The sequence below is a fragment of the Talpa occidentalis genome, unplaced genomic scaffold (genome assembly GCF_014898055.3).
Source record: "Talpa occidentalis isolate TD23 unplaced genomic scaffold, MPIMG_talOcc4v2.1 talOcc4.5, whole genome shotgun sequence".
NCBI classification, from domain to species: Eukaryota; Metazoa; Chordata; class Mammalia; order Eulipotyphla; family Talpidae; genus Talpa; species Talpa occidentalis.
Genome location: NW_023604861.1, coordinates 29,066,004 through 29,092,728, shown reverse-complemented (window position 1 = coordinate 29,092,728; position 26,725 = coordinate 29,066,004). Strand labels below are relative to the sequence as shown.

Genomic DNA, 26,725 nt, shown 5'->3' with positions numbered 1-26,725 from the left:
TCCAACTCAAAGCGATATGCAGATTCAAGACAATCCCCAAAAAATCCCAATGGACTTCTTCAAAGAAATAGAAGAAATATTAATGCAATTCATATGGAACCACAGAAGTCCCCCCAAACCAAAGCTCTCCTGACTAAAAAGGGAAAAAAATTGAGTTATCACTCCTCTAGATTTCAAACTATACTATAAAAATAGAATAATTAAAACAGCATGGTGCTGGAAGAAAACACACAGACCAATGGAATAGAGCTGAGAGCCCAGAAATAAAACCATACATTTATGGAAAACTAATCTACAACAAAGGAGAAAACTATATACACTGGAAAAAGGAAAGCCTCTTGGGTAATGATAATGGGAATATTGTACCGCCACAAGCAGAAGAATGAAATAGATCACTATCTCACCTCTTACATGAAAATAACATGTTTTTTAAACCACTTACTTCATTTTCACTTTTTTACCCCATAATTAGCCCCGTACCCCAATGTTTACCATTTCTCAGGACACTTCAGGTTTTTTTTTCCTTTTTTAACCTTAATCTGTGTACCCCACAGTGTAATACTTCAGTCCCAAATAAATGCTTATTCACCTCTTATTTTGTCTTTTTATTTTTAGGTTAACAGGTAATATTAGTTATTGCATTTTATGTTCTTTTCCCATTAGTAGAAATAGTTTCATAGTAAAATCATATTATGGTAGCTTTTCATCAAGTTTTATCTTCTGTTTTCATAGGAAGAAATAACTAAATTAGAAGGCAGAAGTGAAAAATGAGCACTTGGAGACTGTGATTTGTAATATAAAGGTGAGTCACCTTCTAATAATGTTTCTGTATTTATTGGTGCTCTTTTGGTGACTGCTGAATTTTCAGATATGTCATCAATATTTCCCAAACCATATTCCAAAACCATCAATATGGACTATGTGCTCACCAGAGTATGTGAGTTTGAGTGTCATGTTTTGTCCTCTGAACTTCAAGTTTCTTACTTATAACATAAGGATAATAAGCATAAGTTTTAAAGGGGATGAACTAGATGCTCCTAGCTACTTATACATACATATACATACATACACATGTAATGTATGACTGTAGGTATATATACATTTGGTCATTACTGATATAGCTACAAAAGAGGTTAAGAAAATTATAATTGGAACTAGATAGTCATGAGTCCAGCTAAAAGAGAAAGAACTTATTACTGAAAGAGGAGACAGTTTGCTTTACTGCTTTAATATTTTTAGCTTTCATTTCTCTAAATCATTACCACTCATTATATACATTCATAATTGCTTAAAGCTTTTTTTACATTTCTTATCTCCTCTCTCTTCTTTTTCCTTTCATGTGTCTAATTTTATTTCTTCACTTCTATTTTAATGGGTTTGGGGAGCAAATAAAAACTCATGTATTCATCCTTCCATATTCAACTGAAAGATACTTGCTCAAGACAACAAATCTTTACATTCTATATAACTGATCATGAAATATTATACAGGTTAATGTCTGTTCTTCCCTGAAAAAGCTTTTCCGTCACTTCTTATTATGTAATAATTATGTAGTTATAATCTATGCAATTATGCATTATATAGTTATGCTTTATAAAGCTGTCGAAAAAGTGAATTTGCAAATACTGAGCCATTACCCCAGGAGGAAAATACACACACACACATACACACATACATGTATTTATATATACACGTGTGTGTGTGTGTGTATAAATACATCACTGTTTTAGATTATAATCTTAAATCCTAAAAAACAAATCAAACATGTAGATTTTATTTTCTTTATTTTTCAGCAAAATAAAATAAGGTTCAGAGTGTTAAGTGACTTGCCTGAAGCTGTCCCACTAACAGGTCCAAGAGATAGGATTTGATTCTCATATGTGTGCTGTAGTTTCTTGAACTTCACTCTGCTACCCCCTGCTGTCTCCATCTTCTAGGATGATGCAGCTGAAACATGAAGACAAAGTTGTGAATGTGGATGTCATCTCAGCTATAAGTATGCATGTCAGGTAACCCCAATTTTTTTCTACTCTGACCATGTTTGCAAATGATTAGGAAAGCACCATAAGCATTGCTTTGGAGGTTACATATAAGTTTTACCAGGTAAATGAGTTCACAAATACAGAATCTAAGTATAATGAGGATTGACTGTAAATTGTTGCTGAATACTTCTACCTACAACATTTATGCTGTCTAGTATATTAAATTTAAAGTTAAGGGAGAAATAGGAAAAGCGTATGCCTGCTCCATCATCTCAGAAATGGAATCTCAATCCCTCTTTTATGAGAACAGAACTTGTGATTACCTTACCTCTTAAGAGCCTACTAACACAAAATATTATAAATTTTAACTAGGATTTTTTTAGATAGAAAGTTCTTTCAGAGTACCTGCACTATAATCATACTAGACTATAAAGTGGTAGAATATATTTTGGAGTATTTTCAGAAAATTGAAATTTCTGGCAGATAAATCTAGGGACTATTAGTTATTTAAATCCATTCTTCTGAATTTTTGTTTTTCTTTTAACAAGTGATTTATATGTTGTCATAAATCAATGATTTAGCAATATCACTAACCAGGAAAATCTGTAATCATTTATCCCTACACCATTTTTGGAACTGGACTAAAGACTTCTTTGATAAGGATTACTGATATAAATGTATGAGCATGATCTATTTGGGGAAATTAAATTCATAACAATATCTATACCTTTACAGTTATTATTTCACAATGATAGGATTGCATATCCTGTGGATTATAACTAATTTCAATGTTATCTAGTTAAAATATAGAACATGAATAGGCTTTTAGAAAGATTGAAGGCATTTTTCTTATTATTGAATAGTATATGGCTTTATCATATTTAAAAAATTAAGATTCATACACTCTGCTGTAGTTAATCTCTGGAATCTTTTTCTAGTTATAGTCACAATGGTAAAATCAGCTAATGCTTTTATCTCCCAAATTCCTCTTTCTTTTTCAGCATCAGAAATGTAGGTCCTGTTTGACAGCATTTCTATTACACGTATTCCAAAACCATCCTCTGCTTCATCCTTTCAAACACTATGTAGCTTTTTACTGCCCAGGGTGTGCTTCTTCCTCTTCATCCCATATTATGTTCTATTCCTCAAATTCCTATAAGTCACTTAAACCACAATCTTCTAAACAACCCCAACTTCCTTGTTCCTTAACCTTTCTGCTACATGGACTGGCAAAGTTTAACCCTTAATCAATCCAGCTGTCCATTACCTCTATTTCTTCATTCAGGTTGTTGAATTCTCTTGGGGAAAATCACTCAGTTGTATGAATTTATTTCAGTAAACATTCCTTGCCTGCATACTCAGCTGGAGATTATAATTGTTTGAAATATGTATTATATTTATTTATACTCCGTTACTAAACCAATGTGTTATACATTCCAGGCACTTAAGAAATGCCACCTGACGGACTGAATTTGTCCTGGAAAGCTTATTTATTCAATATTATTCTATTGTAAGTTTGGTACATTTCACATTTCTCAATTGTGAATTTATTTTAAAAACATAGTTATCACTATGTTTAACACATTATAGGACATTTTAATGTAAATGACCTTTAAATTACACCACTGGTTGTCCTCACTTTACTTATCACTTTCTCCTCTCTTGCTGCCTCTGTCAATCAAGAAATTCACAAGGCAGTTCCATATTCACTGGCATTTTGTTTTCCTGACTTGCAGCACATTATACCTCTAATTAAGTCTCTGTGTTATTTTAGTATTTCGCTTGTTTGGCTCAATCTCTCTCTTCTTTTCAGGTTAAATGTTGTAAACAGAAAGCAAGTATAATAACTGCCCAATCAAATTATAGAAAGAATGCTGAAAAGGTCAAAACAGCAAAATACACTATGGTAATTTATGTAATGTAGAACGTATTAAAATGTTGGCCTTCATTGGACTAAAAAAAGAAAAATGCAATGGCAGGATAGAAATGACACAGACAATTCAGAGTGAAGTCTTATCTTCTGCCTGGCAGGGATTTATCACCATTGTTCCCCCTGCCCTGGGAACATTTTTCCCCTGATTCAGACAGAAAGTCATTCCTGTGCCACTGGCAACCTCCCTCTAGTGTACGCTACCCATTTGTTCTAATGAAGGAGAAGGAGCAGGCTAAATACTCCTGGACTTGTGAAACCCTTGTAGACCTCATGTTTCCTCCTGTGTGAGCATTTCTTTCTTTTACAAGTGCTGCTTATTAGACTGACAAAAAGCTTCCTTGTTTAGGCTCTAGAGTCATATGATGTATTGGCCTTGGCATGAGCCATTTTAACAAAAGCTAGTACTTACAAATAGATGCAGAGCAGGTCGGAGTATTGCCATTGCCTACTAAATTGACATGAATTTGTAATGAAGTGATGAGAAGCTCTCTGGTTACTCCTATTTAGGTAGTCGGTTTTGAATACAGATATAATAAGTATAATGTTACAGTGGTATGGGAATATACACTGAAATGACTAAAGTCTTGCATTTTTCTTATTCTCATTTATGCAAGGATAACTTCTTTATTTGGGAAAAAATATATAGATTGATGCAATTTTGAGTCAAGCGCAAGGCATGTAGCTGCACATCTGTTATATTTGCCTTGATGTGGTTAGCTAAAGTACAGAAAGATCAATTTACAGATGTGTTAGCTAAATATATTACCTTATCATTATTGATTATTGGGTTCCTATGGGAAGCTGAATCAAGATGGAGTTTTATATGCAGGATTTTCGTTCAGGTTGGCCCTTGGGATCAATACTTCTGGGACCATGGAATGAAATACAGATGATCAGAGACAGAAGTCAAGCTCCAGGCAAGACTTGGCTGAACCCATGGCTTTTTTTGAAAATTGAGGAGGTTTTTCTAGTTGTCCTTAAATTGGTTGAGGGAGCCAGGCCTCTATCTTCCCAATGAGAGTAGTCATTGGGTCTATGTTGACATTGATGGGACTTGTCCTTAGACAAAGTAACTCTTTACAAATGAGTCATTAGATGAAAGGACAGATAACTAACCTCCTGCTTTACCTCAAAAAGCTGGTTCAATGTTTTCCTCACTGCAGATGTGGATAATGACTAAATTCTTTCTGATGCAATATGAATAGTTGAAGTAATCTGTGAAACATCTGTCTTGCTCAAAAGGAAGTTGCCTGTTCAGTTATATATTCATATTTCCATAAACTGAAATATATCTTGAAAATGGTTTCTTTGACATTCGTAGTTGAAATTGATACTGTAGAGGAGAAAAGGGTTACAAAATAGTAAGTACCTGGGTTTCTTCTTGGGAAGAAATTCACAGAGATTTCAGTCTATACCACTCCCAAACTTCGTGTGAAAGAAATAAGTTTTATTTAAGCTCATGTATATTCTGTGTGCTACTGTAATCAGTTTAGTAGTTCATTAATACAGAAAAGGAAACAGGGAAATGAAGATTTTTTTTAAGATTTATTCATTTATGCATACAAGGACTGGGGTACAGGCCAGAGGTGCAGGGGGTGAGAGGATTCATCAGAGAGCGAGAGAGAGTGGGGAACAGAACAGGCAGATTGACTGAAATACACTGTTGAGGGGAGCAGCAGTCAAATCAGGAAGGTCTGCTGAGCCATGTGGGTTGCTCCCTGCCGGCTAGGGATCCAACCGTTTCTGAGAGGCTGTGGACAGTTCCACAGCGCTGCGCTCAACCTCCTGTGCCACCAGGGAGGCCCTGAAATGAATTATTAAAGGGCCTCCCAGGTGGCACAGCTGGTTGAGCGCAACACTGTGAAGCTGTCTGCAGCTTCTGCGCCTCTGACCTGTACCACAGTTCTTTTATAAATAAATAAATCTTAAAAAAAATTATTAAAGAAAAACTCAATTCATGTGTCAGTGGCACTGCTATAAGAAAGTGCCAAGTGATGTTATGAGTATTCTGCTTGGAACAAGATGGCTTTTGGTAAGATATACCAAAAAAACTTGTAAATCTATCACCTGTACTAATTTCAGTGACAGACTATATGCTTACCAATTCTGTAGTTTTACTAGAACTTGTTAGATATAGTCAAACTGATGATTAGTTTGGCTTTCTTTGATGTTTTAGCAAGTTACTAATAAAAGAGCCGAGATCAGGCAAGAAATGAAAATTTTTGCAAACCTGTGCAGAAGAAAATTTAGCACGGCTAAGAGAGCAATCTCTGCCTGCGATTAGCAATCACATTGACTGAGCAACCAATAATCTGGATCTTAAAAGTATTAAAATGCAGGGCCTCCCCTGGTGGCCCAGTGGTTGAGCGCTGGGTTACGAAGTTGCCCGCAGCCTCTGCAGCGCCGGTTCGATCCCCGGCTGCTCCCCGGCCACCAGAGGAGGGTCCCAAATGGCGCGCAGACCTCTCCTGCCGCCCGCTGCTCCCCTCAGCAGTGTACTTCGGTCCTTCTGCCTGCTCTGCTCCCCGCTCTAGCTCTGGTGAATTCTCTCACCCTCCCGCGCTTCTGACTGTACCCAGTGCTTGTATAAATAAATAAGTAAATCTTAAAAAAAAAGGTATTAAAATGCAAACTTGTTTTTTTTTTTATTTTTAATCCTGAAAACAACAACAACAAAAATACATGAGATAAACTTTCAACTATTTACATGGCCTCCAAATTAAATATTTTTTGGCAGAAGAGAAAGCCAGTGTGCAGCGACACTGATGGAAGGTGTTGCCTTCTCAGCCAATCATACTGTTTGGGCTTCCTTCAGTTTTACATTATTGGAGAGTTAGATGGATCCAACCAGAAAATGGAAGAATTGGTAGTCTTGAGGAAATTTTTTGGCATGGTGGTTTTAACAGAAAACTGATAGGCATAAAATGTAGTAAAACCTGTTTTTGTTTTTTTTTTAAGATATTTTTATTACCAAAGACACTAAACCAAATACATGGGCTCTACAAGCTAGTTATTTGCTTATGGTAGACTGATCTTTTGTTCTAGTCTATTTAGGGTGAGAGGTGGTAATGTAAATTGTCTATTAGATCAGGGACTACTAGGTTGGAGAGAGTCATATTTAGGCTTGATGGAGAGAAATATGTTTCATTGAGATGCTAAATTCACAAGATGCAACAAATCATGGAATGAGTCCACACAGGAGAATAAGGAAGTATTCCCATCATTTATTCTGTTTCTCCAAATTCACACTTTAATACAGCAGATTTTTGCTGGGTACATGACTAGTGAGATATTTTCTACATTTTGCAGTGACTACTTTTTCTTCAGTAGAATGTAGAGTGAATATCAGATCACTTTTTAAGTGAAATTTATGTAATTTAGGATTTAATTATTTGCCTTTTTTTCCCCACAGTTACTGTATAGAAAAGGGTTGATAAAATCAACTATGCACATGAGAATAACACTTTGGCAATGGAAAGTAAAAATGTGAAATGAACCTGGGACACTTTTTTTTTTTTTCTCCTGGAGTAGAGTCTTCTGAATTCAGCTTCATATTGCAATGAGTAAAGTAGTTATTCTATTTATTTAAACCATTGTATTCTGGAGTTTCACATTTATTTTTGTTTACAATGCCTAAGCCTATACTGCAACAAATGTAAGCCAGAAGTTTAATTTGTGTAAAATATTATCATTTTTCTTTTGCTTTTATGATAGTAAAAGGTTATATTGGGCATACTAAAAAAACAGGCTTTTTGTTAGGGAAAAAAAATAACTGCAGATTGCTGTTCCCCAAACTGACTTTTTTAGAGAATTATTTTCTGCCAAAAATTTTCAAAACAAGACATATTTTAATGAAATGCATTAGACATAGTTAACATATATGCACATTACCTGAAACAAATAACAGTTTTGTAGAAGTTTTTAAATTAAAAGTTAAAAATCCTACAACTGCTAAATTCTATTCTGAATGATTTTTAGAATCCCATGAACAATGATTGACAATCAATCCCACTGCCTCACGCATTGGATACATCTGTGAATCGCTTACTATTAAGGCTATAACTCATATGATTATCTCACTTTTTTGTTTTTGAAGTGAAAAAAATTTCCTCTTAAATGAAGTAAGGAACACTAAAAATTCAAAATATCTTCACTGAAATAGTAGAATTATACTCCATGAAAGCAGTTGAATAGATCTGTTCGTTGTTCTAGTTTAAGTTCATAAATTTCCAACAGTTTATCTATTGTTTGGAATATGGTGATGGGAGATACATGCACCGAAACATACCCTAAATGTATTTTGTAAGCAAAATTGATGAATAAGTAAATATATTACTCCTTGGCAGCTAGTGATTAAATTTCCATACTACAGTTTATTTCTCTACACATAGTAATTTACTGAGATCATGGAGACGCCTTTCAAGTAAATCTTTCTTCCCCATTTTGTTGCTATTTTCCCCCAGGGTGATGCATCCATCTGTCATAGTAAGATCTAGAAAGTGCTTTGAATTTTTCCAGGTGAAGAAAATTATTTTGAAAGACCAGGGCTATTTTTCATACTATCCAAATAGCATTCAGCTTTACTTCATAAATTGGTAGTCATAAGGGCACTTTAAAAACTTCCATTATTCAAAGTGTGTATTTTATTTTATTTTTATTATAAATTTTATTTTTATATTCCCCATAAATTGCAACCCCCTTATTTTGACCCCAATACCTCCCCTCCCCGCTCCCTCCCCCCATAGAGTGTCTCTGGTTCATAGTTGTTTGTTGATTTTGATTTTTATCAAAGTGTGTATTTTAAAGCATATTTTATTTTTTTAATTTAATTAATTAATTTATTTATTTATGCAAGCACTGGGTACAGTCAGAAGCGCGGGAGGGTGAGAGAATTCACCAGAGCCAGAGCGGGGAGCAGAGCAGGCAAAAGGACCGAAGTACACTGCTGAGGGGAGCAGCGGGCGGCAGGAGAGGTCTGCGCGCCATGCGGGACCCTCCCTGGTGGCCGGGGAGCAGCCGGGGATCGAACCGGCACTGCAGAGGCTGCGGGCAGCTTCGCAACCCAGCGCTCAACCGCTGCGCCACCGGGGAGGTCCTAAAGTATATTTTAAATGATAATCAATATAGGTTTTCATTTTTACTTACTTTTTTTTTAACTATTAGGGTGCTAAAGACCATTGTATTAAATTTATTTCTTATGAACAATTTAATGTTAAATTTTATTTTAATTTACAGAATCTTGAAATATGTTTTTAAAAATGAAAGCTAGTGATTGTTGGAAAAGCCAGATCTTTAATTTTACTAATCCTCTGTTGATAAACTTCAACCCTTTCACTCCATTCAGGAAGGTATTATTATCAACATTATCTTACTATGGGTGTTTAACTTGCAATAATTTTTATGAAACATACTTATAGAAGTACATTTTTATCATATAATAAATAATATCTGAGGCTAGAAATATACACACTGAAGTGGTATGTGTTTGGTATCTTCTTTTGACCTTCTTTCTCAAATCCTATCAGAATTTAACCTACGATTCACACAAAAAACGTGAATAGGGCCTCCCTGATGGCGCAGTGGTTGAGTGCTGGGTGGCAAAGCTGCCCGCAGCCTCTGTGGCGTCGGTTCGATCCCTGGCTGCTCCCCGGCCACCAGGGAGGGTCCCACATGGCGCGCAGACCTCTCCTGCCGCCCGCTGCTCCCCTCAGCAGTGTACTTTGGTCCTTCTGCCTGCTCTGCTCCCCGCTCTGGCTCTGGTGAATTCTCTCACCCTCCCACGCTTCTGACTACCCATTGCTTGTTTAAATAGATAAATAAATCTTAAAAAAAAAAAAAAAGACAAAGAAAAAAGACATTTCTCCTTAAAAATTACTTAGTTAAAAAAAAAAAAAACAGGAATAGTTGCTGATAAAATTTGCATGTAGTCATGCGTAGCTTATCTCACCACTTTAGTTACTTTAACTTGCTTTATTTATTGAAGAATGCTAGGATTATTTCATATAATTATGTAAAGACATTAATTTAAAGAGTATCACCAAAAAAAAGATTTCATTAGTGATTTTAGAGCAATTCCAACTTATGTAGTTCTTTTTTTAAAGATTTATTTATTTATGTATACAAAAGCTGGGTTGCAGACCAGAAATGTGGGGGGTGAGAGGATTCACCGGAGACAGAGTGGGGAACAGAACAGGCAGACTGACTGAAAAACACTGCTGAGGGGAACAGTTGGTGAGACAGGAGAGGTCTGCTGCCCATGTGGATCACCTCCCTGGCCGGGGATCAAACTCGTGCTGCAGTGGATGTAGATAGCTTCATAGTGCTGCATCTTAATCCTTTGTGAAACCAGGGAGGCTCCAGCAACTTACTGAGTTCTTACCTAAATTTTTTTAACACATGAACGTATTTTTTCAGACTCCCCAGAATTGTGAGGGTAATTTCTTATTTGTAACAGCTAATTTATCAAAATATACCTTTGGACAATATGAAAATAATTATTTTTGAAAAATTCCAGAGTTTTTCCATATTTAATGTATTAATATTTGATTTGTGTAGGTGTGTAGGCCACATGATACAATTAGAATAGCTCTACGTATTCTAAAATTTAATTTGCACTAAGTGATATTTCTTTAAATTTTCATTTCTTGCTCTTGTTCATTTACCAGTATCATCCCCTATGTTTTTTTTTTAATCCAATGTCAGAATAACTTCTTATTACTATATTTAATGTACTATTAAATCTAACCTCTCATGCAATAAGTACATATTTATAATCTGTTCAAGGACCCGGGTTCATGCAAGTCTCTCAAGAATTTTTTATAGGCAGCAGGGTTCTATTTCATACAGACCTTGATGTGGAGACAGCAAGGCTGTATTAGAATATCTTTATTTGTCACTTACCTTATTGCATGCCAAACAGATAGAGCTTTAGGAATCTTTTGAGTTGTGGCATCATTTGGTATATCAAAGTAATAAGCTCGGGTATCTAACAGCACACATCCTGTGATGTACTTCTGCTACACAAGTCCCTCTACACAGCGTTACCTTAAAGTGTCTCATTATTTAGAGGCTGTGTAAGAAAAGTATTTCCTCTGGACAAGGAAAAAAGTCCTCTTCAGAGGAAAAATTGTATAATGCCTCCCAGGTGTGTAAGAAAGGTGAAAAACTACCTCTCATCTGATGTACTGTTCATGACTTAGTGGGCTTATTAGTTCCCTGAACGAAGACTCATCTGCCCTGCATTTCTGTGGTTTAATTTAATGGACAGATTCTCCAATAAAGGTAGACGGAAATAAATGCATTAGACAGCTCATGCAAGGAGCAAAAGGAAAGGATTTAACCATCAGGGTTTTTGTATCTTTGAAATGATATGTTGTTTCAAACAATCTCAATTTCTCTAGCTTAAGTTTATTATTCTTTTATCTGATTCTTACTGCCATCTGGTTCATGTGCAAGTGCAAATCATAAGCAAGAAAAAGCAAAGCTAATTTTCTGTGTCAGCTTAACAAACAAAAGCTGTGCGACATGGATAGCTATCATTAAAAGTATCTATGGTGAAATATTGATCTGAAATAGGTTACTTTTTCAATGTTTAGATATGAGAGGGTAATTAGGATTATTTGAAAAGGGGTGTCAGTCTCTAATATAGGAGGCTCTATTGATTTCAGAAAATGACTTTTAAAGCCACTAATATCCCCTACACATTTCTTATTAATCTTTTGAATTCTTTCATAGCACAGATTTTATTAACTGAAAAAATATTAATTAATAAATTGAAGATTCTCTCAGTATGCATAGCTTTACATTGATTCTTTGAAAGGCATAAAATACAAGCTATAGTTTTCTTGGATATCTTAAAACCAACAGAGAAAATATGATTCAAGAAAGAATAGCAGGTATATTTCTGATGTCAGCAAATGGTTGAAATTTTATGTATCAAAAGGGTGTTAAAAACACCTTTTTTATCATTGTGCCCTGTTTAGAGGAACAAAAATGTTTTCCTCTACCATAAACAAAATTGTTCACTGTCATAAGTTACTATTATTATAAATCTTTAAATTTCTAGTGAAGATATATTTTATAGTGGAACATAAAACACCTGTTCAAAAAGACTTTGACCTCTTACAGTGCTAAAATAATTACATTTAGTTCATTTTGCTTCAGGACACTAAAAGTAGTAGTAGATAATTTCAAAAGGTACTTTATCATATAGTGTTTTTATTATTTACCATATGCCCATATAATGTCCATATGTATAAATGCTTCCCTTTGGAGTCAGGTTAAGTCTCCTCACAGATGGAACAATGTACTCTTACAAGTGTAGAATGAAGTGAAGCCAAATCTCTATGTGTATTATATTTAGCATCACACTTAGTAGTAATATTACTACTTATTTTAAGAATTCAAAATCACCTCAAAAGACTTCTGTTTTTTTTCCAACTTTCTTGAGTATTAATTTCATGTTCTTAACAGTGGAATACCTGAGCATTCTACTGATTTTGTTAGAAGACATTTAGAAACACTCAAATTAATACTTTCATCATTAAAGTGATCAAAAACTATGGTAGTCATGGGCCTCCCTGGTGGCGCAAGGGGTTAAGCACCGCACTATGAAACAATCCACAGCCTCTGCAGCACGACTTTGATCCCCAGCCAGCCAGGGAGCGACCCACATGGCGAAGCACACCTCTCTGTCTCGCCCGCTGCTCTCCTCAGCAGTGTAGTTCTGTCAGCCTGCCTGTTCTGTTCCCCGCTCTGTCTCTGGTGAATCCTCTCACCACAACCCCCCTCCCGCATCTCTGGCCTGTACACCAGCTCTTGTATGCATAAATAAATAAATCTTTAAAAAAAATTATGGTAGTCATGCCTTTTGGGATCCACAATTTTGTGCGATCCATTCTTGAGTGTGGACAAGACACATCAATAGAATGGGGCAGAAATAATGGGGGATGATTTCCAAGATTAGGTTATAAAAAGACTCTGGCTTTTCTACTGGATACCTGCTCTTGCTCTCTTTTGGATCATTAACCCTGGGAGAAGCCAGCTATCATGTCTTGAGACAGCTCTATGGAGGGGAGCCAAGCCCTGGCAATAACCACCTAATCCTTAAGAAGAGGTTTCTATCCCTGTCCACACTTTGATTTCAAGCTGTTAAGACTATCCCAGATGAATAAATTAGATCATGGTCAGAACTTGGTCCGCAGAAACTAGACAATAAAACACTTGGTGCTTTAAGCAGCTATATTTTTAGTAATATGAGACCGGGTATTAATAAAAAATGTCCTAGTATGTTTTGAATATTTTTCTTTTTTTAATTAATTATTTTTTTATTTATTTATACAAGCACTGGGTACAGTCAGAAGCGCGGGAGGGTGAGAGAATTCACCAGAGCCAGAGCGGGGAACAGAACAGGCAGAAGGACACTGCTGAGGGGAGCAGCGGGCGGCAGGAGAGGTCTGCGCGCCATGCGGGACCCTCCTCTGGTGGCCAGGAGCAGCCGGGGATCGAACCGGTGCTGCAGAGGCTGCGGGCAGCTTCGCAACCCAGCACTCAACCGCTGTGCCACTGGGGAGGTCTTTGAATATTTTTCTTTTATTTTTGAGTAGAGGCAAAGCTTATTTTTTCAGGGTTTATTTGTCTGGCAATAGGTCATTTGACATCTGATACTGTATACCTAGATTCTGATTTTTGCAAAGATAAATGTTTAAGTCAAATTATCAGATCAAATTAGTTACTTTCTTTTATCTGATTGCTGGTGGATTTATGAAAAGTAGAACTATATACTCAGTGAAAGCAGGGGTATCACCTGATGTAAAACTTTCAGGCAAGTGGTGGCATTGAGACAAGTACAGAACACTATTCCTCTGAAGCAAGTAGGGAGAAAGTCAACAGTATACAAATGCCATTGTAATTACTTCAGAGTATCTTAAATGGATTCTAAATGAGGTTATTTATGTACTTTCAAGTCTGATGGGGTCATCTCATTTAATATTTTCTTCAATTTATGAGTGTTTGTACCATGTATTCTCTATTATTCTAGGCCTATACCTTAGTACCTACACCTAAATTATATGATATAACATTGACATAAAATCACTTTTTTTTAAAGATTTATTTTTTATTTATACAATACCTGGGGTACAGGCCAGAGGCGCTGGAGGGTGAGAGGATTCACCAGAGACAGAGGGGGAGCAGAACAGGCAGATGGACCAAAAACACTGCTGAGGGGAGCAGCAGGTGAGACAGACAGAAGAGGTCTGCCGCGCCATGTGGGCATTCTCTGGCTGGCCAGGAATTGAACCCGTGCTGCAGAGGCTGCGGACAGCTTCACAGCGCTGTGCTCAACCCACTGCACCATCGGGGAGGCCCCTTGAATAATCATTTTGAAACGAAAAATCAGTTAAAATATTAAGAAAATATTTTTTAAATATACAAAAATTTAAAAGCTATAAAAATTTAAATTGTTTTGCAGAATAAATGGATTGCTACTGTAGATAAGCTAAAGCCAGTCATATATCGATTAGTATACTAGATATGACATTTTTTATTTGTAAGCAGAACTGACAACTCTAAAAAATCTACCAAGATAGCATGTAGAGGAAATGTATAGAGTTTAATTATGACGCATGAACTTTCTGAGCTTACTGTACAAAGTTGACCCCTGGCATTAAGCTCAAAACCATTTGAATGTGTAAAACATGGTGTTAATATCTAATTTTGAATGAAATTTGGATTGCCCATGAATGCCTTACACCACTTCCTGAGTCATTTCATCAACAGCTCGCTAAACTGCATCCAGTTCACCATCTGGAAGTGTCACTTGCTACAAAATAAACCTGCTCCCTGGATGACAGCAGGATACCTAAACATCTGCTGTTTAATAAGCTGCCACAGAACATCCACCACCAGCACAGGGAGGAACGATATTTCAAGGAAATGATGGAATCATCTAATATTAGCCCTTGAATGTACCTTAGGGAATCATCTAATCCATCATTTTTCAAGATGTATTCCATGGGATACTAGACTGAAGGATAACAATATGGATTTCAGGCTTAAAAAATAAATAAAAAGTTCTTCCAGTCCTCAATTAAGTTTAAGAAACTGTGTTAACAAAGAAATGATATTAAAAGATAATCTTTTCAACCCTAGAGTCTTCATGAGAAAATAAAATAAATTGGTGAAAAAATAAGGCATGACAGAAAACAAAATAACAAAAAAAAAAAAAAGAAGCTCACAAAAAGGATAGGGAACAGCAGCACATTCTTAGAATGGTCGAATGTATTAATAATATTGCTTTGTTTTTCTTAGTGGAATATATTGTCACTTGTTTTCTGCATTTTAAATTTCTTTATTACAAAATATTTCAACGAAAGTAATAGCACAAAAGGAGATATCATGAATACATCATGAATACTATATATCTACCATATTGTCTAACACATCCTACCATTTACCATCTTTAATTCAGATCTTTCATCTTAATAAGTAAAACACTACAAATAGAAGTAAGTTCTTATTGTATTTTTCTATGATCCCATTCCTTTCTCATTCCAAAGAATTCATGGCTAGAGCTCATGACCTTGTCTATGTTCAAATTAATACAAAATAATTAAAAACTTGCTGGTTCCTTTCCCATACATTCTCTATTTCCTATAACTACAATCTCCTAATTACTCATATGCAAAATAAATTCCTCTGGCTCATTAGAAAAATTAAACATGTCTGTTTCTTTAAACAATCCCCAGTTTGAAATGACTACTGCATCCATACAGCTTCAGTGGTATTATTTCTAGAACTATACATGATAAAAATTTATTGATGCAAAACTAAATTAATAAAATCATCAAAAATGGATGAAAACCTCAATATATAATGTTGGGTTCCTAATTCCAAACTATAAGATTATGTGCTACATGTAGATTCTTATCACTCCTGCTTAAAATTAAAGCTGGTTAGAATTATTTTTGAGAACATTTTAACTATATATTACATTTTGTCTTTCAAAACATAGAAATTTATGTAAACAAATCCCCAAATTTGTAAATAGAAAGTTGGAAGAATAACTTTCTATCCTTCTCATTTTATAGGAAGAAGATTTCTTGATCTATTGTGAAATTATAGCCCTTTCCAGTGTGATGAAACAGTTCATCTAATATCTTCATTAAGTGCTCAATAAAAACTAACAAAACAAACAAAAAAAAACTTTTTGCATTCAGCATTTAAACAGCACCAACTATATGCAGTAGGCATGGAATGTAACTAATATTAATCCCATTTTTATAGATAAGAAAATTGCCTCATGCCACCTCCTTAATCAATAGTAAGATTAAACATTGGATCATTGGATATTCTTTTATATATATATACACACACACACATATATATATATATATATATATACATATACATACACACACATACACTGGATTCATTTATATACTAGATCTATTTTAAACATTTGAAAAACTTCCATACTAGGGGCTAGATCAGTGTATAGGGACTAGAACCATCTGCATTTCCACCAATAGTATATGAGGGTTCTTTTTTCTTCACACACAAATGTTTGCTATTTCTCATCTAGTTTGATATGGATGATTTTCACAGGAGTGAGATGGTATCTCATTGTGGTTTTGATTTGCATTTCCTGCATGATAAATGATCATTTGTCCATGTGCCTCTTAGCCATCTGTATGTCTTCTTTGAAGATTTGTCTAGGCTTTTGTCCATTTTTTAAATTTCTTTCTTTTATTAAGCTATTTGAGTTCTTTGTATCTTTTGGATATTAACACTTTGTCAATCATATCCCCCCCATTAAAATAGGAAACCATTTTTATAATCTTTCGCTGTGCAGAAGCCTTTTAGTTTGATATAGTCCCACTTGTTCATTTTTGCTTTTGTTTCCCTTGCCATTGGACTCAAATCTGCAAGACATAATTAAAGAAAGTGTAGTGGAATATTTTGCTTATGTTTTCTTCTATGTACTTTATGACTTCAGGTCATACTTCCAAATCTTTGATCTTTTTTGTGTTAATTTTGTGCATGCTATTAGGTAAGGGTTTAGTTTCATTCATTTATATATGCTGTGAGATAATGACATACTCCAAGTCATTGTTCTTTTTGTCTTAATTTTTGTACATTCTGGGAAATAATGGTCTAGGTCCCTTCTTTTTTTTTAAGATTTATTTATTTATGCATACAAGAACTGGGGTGTAGGCCAGAGGTGTCGGGGGTGAGAGGATTCACCAGAGACAGAGTGGGAGCAGAACAGGCAGGCTGACTGAAATATACTTCTGAGGGGAGCAGCAGGCAAGACAGGAGAGGTCTGCTTTGCCATGTGGGTCACCTCCCTGTCCAGCTGGGGAATCAAACTCTTGTTGCAGTGAGTGGTGATAGCTTGATAGTGCTGTCTTTAACCCCTGCACCACCATGGAGACCCCTAGGTCCTTTCTTTTTTTTTAAGTTATTTATTTATACAAAAGCTGGGGTGTAGGTCAGAGGCACGGAAGGGTGAGAGGATTCACCAAAGACAGAATAGGCAGACAGACTGAAAGCACTGCTGAGAAAAGCAGCAGGCAAGACAGGAGAGGTCTGCTGAGCCACGTGGATAACTTCCTGGCCAGCTGGGAATCAAACCCACACTGCAGAGGCTGCAGACAATTTCTCAGTGCTGTTTTCAACACACTACACCACCAGGGAGGCCCCCTTCTTTTGCATGAGGCTGTTCAGTTTCCCCAACATCATTTGTTGAAGATATTTTCCTTTCCCAAATGTATACTCTTAGCTCCTTGTTGATTAATTTTTCATGTAAGTGTGGGTTTATTTCTAGGTTTTCAATTCTATTCTATCAGTCCCAGTATCTATTTTTAGTTCAAAAACCATGCAGTTTTGAGGACTATACCTTGGTAGTATAGTTTTGAGTTGGGAATGGCATACCTCCATTCCTCCTCTTTATTTCCAGAATGGTTTTAGCTATAGGGGTCTTTTGTGGTTCCATATAGATTGCAATAATATTTGTTCTATTTCTTTGAAGAATGCTATTTGAAACTTTTATAATGATTGCTTAGAAAATGTCTGGCTAATGGAAACACATCATTTTATTTAATAAAATTAAATCTTAGCCTCTAAGATTTTTCAATAATAAGAGGAGTGATCAAAACTCATAGTACTGACTCTTTTCAATGAGATAGTCTTTCCCTTAGCAAGCTCTCCCTAATAGAACATACTGCTGACTCCAGTGAGTTGTGACCCCCTCACCCTAGTTGCACTGCAGATCTTGCTTGAACATTAATCATATTTTGCAGTTATATTTTCTTGAAAATAACATACCATGTAGGTATAAAACACAAATCCATTTTTAGATTTTGTTTAACTGTTAAAAGCAGAACTTTTTAATGAATCAAAATTTTTAAATGACATTCTTTCCATTTCTAACAATTTTTCTTCCTAAGTGTTGCTATTAGAATTTGAACCTATATCTAAACTGATTTCAGAATTCAAAGATTTTTGTGAATCACCTCAGGTAATAGCACTGTGATACATATATAATATAAGCATCCTTAAGCCTTAGTATATAATTGCTGGTGACATAAAAAAAAAAAAGCATTATTCTTTCTGTATTCCCTATCTGGATAACTTTTTGTTTGCTTTTTATCATAATTAATTAAATAATGTTGAAAATTAAATAGCTCTTCTCTAAAGTCTGCCAAAGCACTTTTCTTTTGATAGCTGTTAGCATATGAAACACAGTTCTTTATCATGAATTCATCCACTATGAACACCTAATACTGAAAAGGTATATATACCCTATACTAAAAAATTGGGCAATTTCTTCTGACTTTTATTTACATCGCCTGGTGTGTGAAAGACAATTTTCTATGTATGCTTTTTTTAAAAAATGCTGAATTATAGTGCTATAATTTTTAAGATATTTTAATAGCTGTTTATAGATCTGAATTTAGGTTAAAATTCAAAACTCTGCTGTGTTGCATAGGCAAAATAACTAAGTTGATAAAAAAATGAACAAATGAAAATCTATTGCTAGGTTTGCACCTTGTCAGAAAGTTAAATTACTGGTAAAGCTCATATTTAAATCTTTAATCTAGTTGGGTTAAATCTAATGCATGGTGGATGATTAATTTTGGTGCAGAGTATATGAGGTCAGTCAAATTTCTTTCTTCTTCACGTGGTTATCCGGCCAGTTTCCCCAAACCATTTTTTAAAGTTTATCCTTATCAATTGAATATTCTTAGTTCCCTTGTCAAATATTCATTGACTACATGGATCTAAACATTTTTGAAAGTCTATATTATATCATATGCTAGACATTATAGCAAAAACTGACACATAGGGAGATGTATCTCTTCGTCCTAAATTCAAGTAGGTCAAAATCTAATGGAAACAAGAAAATGGTTTTCATAATAGTGAAATAAAGCTTATTTCATATGAAGTGTGCCATATATAATGCATTATAATCAAGAAGCTATATTTACATTGCAATTTTCTCTCTTGAATCTAAATAGGATTGTTGTATGTATTATTAATTCAATAGATATTTACTGAGTATTTTTCAAGTTCTCATGCCATTTTTTCCAAAATAAAAACTTCATCATTTGATTGGAAAAAAAAAAAACATTATGAAGTGGGTTCTTTTATATTTCTAACAATGTTAGTAGGTTGTGTTTGTCATCAGTGTAGTTGTCTGACTGTCTCTGAATGTTACAATGACACTGACTTTAGACAGTTCCTCAGGGCAGGACTGTGTCTGCTTAAATTGCTTTGTGCAGAACACAGGTGGCTGAGTAATAAACACTTTTTGCTGATGCAATGTCTTGTATTGAAGACAAAGCCGCTGATTACTTAGTGTTTTGAAATTAGTTTTTAAAGATGCATCAGGAATCCAATTAGTGTATAATGTGTATCTGACACTGAAATGGCTTTGGAGCAGATTAACAGGACCACACCAACCACCTTCATCCTAAAAGTTTATATTTTAAAACCAATCCTACAGGACTAAAACAAATGTAGACTTTGAATAAGGACATTGTCTTTCCAAAACCTTAACAGAATTCCTAATATTGTATAAAATAAATAGGCATATTTCTATTTGCATTTGTGTATACATTTTTATTCATTTTACATCCTGAGGGGAAGAAGTAAATCAATGGCACTGTTCTTAGGATAATCAGAAGCAAATGGCTTCTGATTAATAGTTCAAAATTGATGTGTTCAATATAATTTTTTCCTTCTCCCCCCTTCATATGAAGTAATGCTCTATTTAGCAGAATAAAAGTCTTGTTTGTTTTGAAATACCTGAAACTCTAGGTTTCTTTCAGGACAAAGCCTTAAGTCATACCCTTTGCGAGTCCTTTGGTTTCTGAAAAGATACAGAACACACAGTTAATTTCTTTGACCTTTAACCCCTCTGGCTGCTCTGACTTGATATTTCCTCATTTCTGATCTATGCTTTCAAGGGAACTCTCCTATGCTGTTGTTGGGAATGTAAACTGGACCAACATCTTTTCAAAACAGTATGCAGTTTTCTCAAATAATGAAAGGAGATCTATCGTATGGTCTACCAATTCCATTCTTAGGTTTCTACCCAAAAATACCAAATACACTAATCAAATATATTAGCTCTAGAGGAGCACATATATCACTTATTTTAGGATATTTTAAATATTTTATTATAAATTCTCTATCCATACATATAGCATAATTTATATACTAAAATTTATCACTTCTTTCCAGGCATAAATGTCTTCTTTTAAAATGAGTATGTTTGCTTTATTTTTTTTCAATTACACATTTCTCTGATTTCTGAAGTTCATTCCTAAATATTCAGTAGTTTATATTTCTATTTTAAATCTCTCTGTGTGTGTATATGTGTGTGTATGTGTGTATTTTTTTTTTTTTTTTTTTTTTTTTTTTTTTTTTTTTTATAGAGGCATGCTTTATTTATTTGTTTGCTGGTTTGTTTGTTTGTTTTGTTTAAACATGCACTGGGTACAGTCAGAAGCGCGGGAGGGTGAGAGAATTCACCAGAGCCAGAGCGGGGAGCAGAACAGGCAGAAGGACCGAAGTACACTGCTGAGGGGAGCAGCGGGCGGCAGGAGAGGTCTGCGCGCCATGTGGGACCCTCCTCTGGTGGCCGGGGAGCAGCCGGGGATCGAACCGGCGCCACAGAGGCCGCGGAGCAGCTTCGCAACCCAGCGCTCAACCGCTGCGCCACCGGGGAGGCCCTGTATGTGTGTATTAGTTCCTAACTGATCATTTCTGGTATTCAGGAAAGCTATTATTTTGGTATGTTTCCTTGTATCTGGCTATTTCACTGAATACTTATTAGTTTTATTAGTTTTTAAGTGGTCTTTTTGCTTTTACTAAGAATAGAAATATATTATGCGCAACTAATGACAATTTAGTTTTTTCCTTCTTGGTTCACCAGTTTAAAAGTTTGTCAGTTCTTTCTCTGTAATTACCCTCTGGATGTTCCAGCTACAGACATTTGTGTATACAGGTAAAGATGGTCAAGTAGCCACAGATAAGCTTCTTATAATAATCAGCTATCTTAACATCTACTATGGGGAGAAATCAAGGAACAGTACTAGCCAATAGCATAATAAACTAAACATACTATGTTTTACAGAAACCTTTAAGTCTCTGGTTTTAATTTGAGGGTATTGTGAAAATAGTGAATGATTAAAAGAGAATAGAGTAGACATAGAGTGGGATTGTTTCAAATTCTTTTCCTTCCAGTCTCCATTGTATATCCTCCTGGGATTTAATTTTCTTTCTATTAATGTCTCATTTTGTGACTAATAAACATGAAAGTGATACACATAGTAGAGAGACCAGAATACTTTTTCATGACAAGATTATTTCTATCTAAGAGTAATATATGTTAAGAAATTATTTTCTGGGGCCTCCCTTGTGGTGCAAGCGGTTAAGCACCACACTATGAAGCAATCCCCAGCCTCTGCAGCACAAAGTTCAATCCCTGGCTGGCCAGAGAGGAACCCACCTCTCCTGTCTCGCCTGCTGCTCCCCTCAGCAATGTATTTCAGTCAGTCTGCCTGTTCTGTTCCCCACTCTGTCTCTGGTGAATTGTCTCACCCCCTCGCATCTCTGACCTGCACCTCAGCTCTTGTATGCATAAATAAATACATCTTTTAAAAAGGGAAATTATTTTCTGCAGGATAAAACAGTATGTTATTTCTTGATAACCTTAAGCATTAGAAACAGAAAATTTTGTGAACTAAAAAATGAAGCCAACAAATGACAAGAACCAGGATGCAAATTTTTCAAGCAAAGGAGAAAACGTTTTGCAAAGGAGAAAACAAAAATAAACTTCACTGTCAAAGTCAAAAAAATTGGTGGAAAGGCTACAAGAGTGTGGCGTAGTCTTGGCAGTTGTGCGTTTGTTTGTTTCTTCATAATGCAAGTCTCTGACTTAATCTTTGATTGTTGAGGATGGAGTTCAAAGAGGCATCCACTTTAAAGATGACTACCCCAATAAATACATTGCCAGTCACATGACTAGCTGAGAATCTATGTTGCCTCCCATCATGGAGGATCCCTTGTTTTAGGGATTGATTTCAATACTGACTATTAAGCTCCTTCTTCTTTCTCTTCCCAAATATTAAAATCCCACCCTTAAAATTTTAAATTCACCAATAGCCTCCAAAATCCTAGGTTCCCACCGTTAATGCCTACTTAAAAAAACAAAACGAAACAGGCTTTACCATATTTTCTCTCCCACTCTCTCTCTCCAGCCTCACTGCAAGGATCCCAGGAGTACCATGTCATATCCAGGTCCCATAAGTCATAAACCATTGGGCCTTCCTGGTGGCCTAGGGGTTAAGTCTCAGCACTATGAACACAATGGCCTGGGTTCAATCCCTGGGCAGGGAGCTAAACCACATGGCACAGTAGACCTTTCCCGTCTCGCCTGCTGCTCCCCTCAGCAGTGTATTTTAGTAGATCCACCTGTTCTGCTCCCCACTCTGTCTCTGGTGAATCCTCTCACCCCCCAGCACCTCTGGCCTATACCCCAGTTATTCTATACATAAATAAATAAAAATAAATCTTCAAGAGGAAAAAAATAGCAATAAGCAACATTCCCCAAATGTTTCTTGATGATCATTGTGATGGGCATCTTGTCATCAAATAAGAACCAGAAAGACTGTTGCAGTCACAACATTGGTTATTCACATTAATAGTCACATTAATATTGATTATTCACATTAATAGTCAGAGGTCCACACACAACCGAGAGACTGGGAATGAAGTGTAGGTTCCACTGATATTCAGATTCCTTTTATAAGCATAGAAATAATATTCAGCTTCCTCACAGTTTTCCTCCAATTCATCTTGCAGTTTTGAAGCAAGCTTGTTATTAATATGGGTGCATGTATTTAGATGCATTCTTGTCTCCTAACTGTGTTATTACCAGGAGAGAGATCCAAATTCATTGAAATATCTTGTACTCACTATCATAAAAATCAGCTACAAATGTTGCTCTAATGCTGACTTATTTAATCTTCGTAAATAATGTATCCATCTTATCCAGCTATTGCTAAATCATTTAAGAACAAATTGCCAATGTGAAAAGCGTTACACCATTACTATACTTTCAAAAATTTATCTGCATTAACTTTGTCTTTAAAGTCTTTTATGAAATATTTTTAACATACTTTTAAAAGTATAGAGCATAAATTTGCAAGTATCAGATACACACACACACACACACGCACTTACACATAGCTTAACATTTTACCACACTTGCTTCAGTTTTCTTTTTAAGAAGTAAAATTACAGGTACTGTTGAAATCACTTCGCATTCTTTTTAGTCACATTTTCTTCCACCTTTACCCCAAATTAACCATTATATGAAGGTGATAAACCCCTCCCACCCATGCATTTTAAGCTATCTTAATAAGTATGTATGTACTCTGATGAAACTGTTTTGTACTTTTAAGAATTGCCCAAAATATAGCTTACTATTGATTTCATTTTGCAGTCTTTGTAAATCAATATCATTTTTGATATTTGCCCAGATTAATGCCAGTCAATCTATATAGTAATTCATTTAGACTGTCCTGTAAATTATTCTATTGAATGAATAAATATATATGTATTCTATTATTGATGGGCAACACGGTTATTTCAATTTTTCCCTATACGTAACAATGTACTGAGACTTGTAGGGCTGTTTCTCTAGAGTGGTGATTTCAAATGTCAATTTCTATGAGGACCCTGGGACTACTTCTAAACTGTAGATACTGATTCATTAGATCGAGGATGGTACATGACATTATGCATGCATATAAAAAATTAATTGATGCCTCTGCTACTTGTTCACAGAGCACTGAACATAGCAAGACATTAGGATCTCTCTCTTTTTCTCTCCTTCTCTGTTTCTCACTCTATCATCTGCCTATCTATCTACATATTTGTGTGACAGTTAACTATGCATATGAATTATAAACCACTTATTCACAACTATTCAAACCCCTTAACATTTGTTTTTCAGAACTTGAGAATTTTAAAAGCAAGCGATTCTAAAACCCAATCTCTTTTGTAGCTAGATGTAACTACGTTATGAGAGAGTTCTGGCCATTGCAGTGTAGGCATACATTGCCATTGCTGATGTAATCGTCCCTAACCATTTTCTTGCCTGGAAATGTGGTGATCCTGAAGGTGCAGCAGCGACACATTAAGAAAAGCAGAGTGACAAAACAGGTCTGGTACCTTGAGGGCATTGTGAGCTGCTATTCCAGCCCTGGGAGGCCTGTCCAGATAACTTTTATATTAGTGTTTGAGACACATCCCTTGCTTGATTAAAACACTGTAATCTGGTTTATAGTTACCTAATGCTGAACATCATTCTAAATGATACTGTGCCTTTTAAATCTTTCTAGATAGTGCCAAATTGCTTTCCATAATGCTGCTGTTATTTTACACTTCCTTCAGAAGCATGAAGCAATTCCTAATTTTATTTTTCCACCTTCTGACAGACCCTTGTCTAATATTTTAAATATCTTGTTCATCTAGTAATGATGTGAATGGCATTAAATTGTACATTAATATTAATTTCTGCAGAATTTTTTGTGTTTGTGCTCACTATGCATTCAGATTTCTTCCTAGGTTAATTATTTTTGTTAATGTTTTTGTTATTAATTTTCCAATTGAGTTATCTTTTTATCATTGATTTATTATTATATACGTTCCCAATAATAAATTATTCAACTTTTCTAAATTTTTCTATTTGCTCAGTAAATTTCTTTTCTCAGAATGTAGCTTTTCTTTCTTTTTTTTTTTTAAGATTTATTTTTATTTATTTATACAAGCATTGGGTACAGTCAGAAGCGTGAGAGGGTGAGAGAATTCACCGAGCCAGAGTGGGGAGCAGAGCAGGCAGAGGGACCGAAGTACACTGCTGAGGGGAGCAGCGGGCGGCAGGAGAGGTCTGCACGCCATGTGGGACCCTCCACCGGTGTCCGGGGACAGCCGGGAATTGAACCAGCGCTACAGAGGCTGTGGGCAGCTTTGCAACCCAGCGCTCAACCACTGTGCCACCGGGGAGGCCCTGTAGCTTTTCTTTTAACTTTGGTAATGGTGTCTCTCTTTACAAAAAATTGAATTAATTGTGGTTAAATTTGTGAGAATTTTCCTCTACATTTTGGTTCTAAGATACCCTTCATTATCCTGAGATGATCATTTTTAAATTTTAGATTTTTTTAATCAAGGAAATATTATTTTATAACATTATCTGAATTTCACTTGTACTACATTGTCATGCGGTATCTGTTCACATGTCATCATGATCCTCACCCAACATCTAGCTTTTGTCCACTGCTCTGTAATTGAACTTTTATACCCATTTCAACCATTCCCCAAACCTGTTTCCATCTGGAAACCATCAATATATTCTATATCTAAGAGTTTGTTTTTGCTTTGTTTGTTTACTATGTCTCAATCTCTAACACAAGGTCAATCAGTAAAGTGAAAATATGAGAAATTTACAGATCTACTTCTGTTTTCTTTTACACTTTTGGCATTTTGCTTTTATCATTTAAATGATTGTATTGAACAAGTAATAATCTACCTGGAATGGATTTTTGTCATTTGATGTGAGAAAAAAACAAATTTATGCTTTCCATATTATCAACCAATCATTCTTGTTTCAGTACATAAAAAAAGTTTATTCTTTACTGCTTAGTAAGGTAAAATGTGTCACTTCATATTTTGCCAAATTTCCATTTTATTTTATGAATTTATACCAACAATAAGCTATCTTAATTGTAGAGAGTCTACCAAAATTTCTTTTCAAAATGCATTTCACTATTTTTGTTCTACTGTTTCTCAACTAGTTCTTAAGAAGTAATGTTTAAAGGGGCAAATCCTACTTCCACTCATGTTCTTTCACCTGAACATATCTTCTGAGGGTTCATTATCATAAAAAGTTGGTGGTTCAATGCAAATGATATAAAATAACATCTCAGACTCAGAAAATACATATTACTCTAAATTATTTCTTTTGGTGACTCCATTCCTCATTCTACTAGGCAAGCTATGTCTTTGTGATAAAATATATGATAGAAACAATGTGCACTTTGCTCAGGAGTGCATTGGCATACTTCTACCATAAAATTGGTCTGTTGGTATGAAACAATGCAGTACAGGATCACATTTTGTAAGTTAGGGTTTCTCTTAGCTGTGACATGATAGTGCTCACAGGAGCATTGCAGCAGGCAAGGAAGACAAACACCTGTCTGAGGTAGACAGCTAAATATAACTAAAGTATGAGGTA

General features: G+C 35.4%; 1 long non-coding RNA gene across 2 annotated transcripts in view; it reads right to left on the bottom strand.

The window, feature by feature from the left end:
- Nucleotides 1-1,837: 1,837 nt before the first annotated feature.
- Nucleotides 1,838-26,725, bottom strand: part of LOC129146911 (uncharacterized) — a 316,029-nt gene continuing 291,141 nt past the window's right edge. The window contains exon 3 of one of the 2 annotated variants that reach the window (XR_008554275.1): nucleotides 1,838-1,947. This is a non-coding gene — a long non-coding RNA (uncharacterized LOC129146911). Of the gene's footprint in view, nucleotides 1,948-20,232; nucleotides 20,291-26,725 lie in introns of those variants that run through there. The other variant, XR_008554276.1, reaches the window with a different exon arrangement.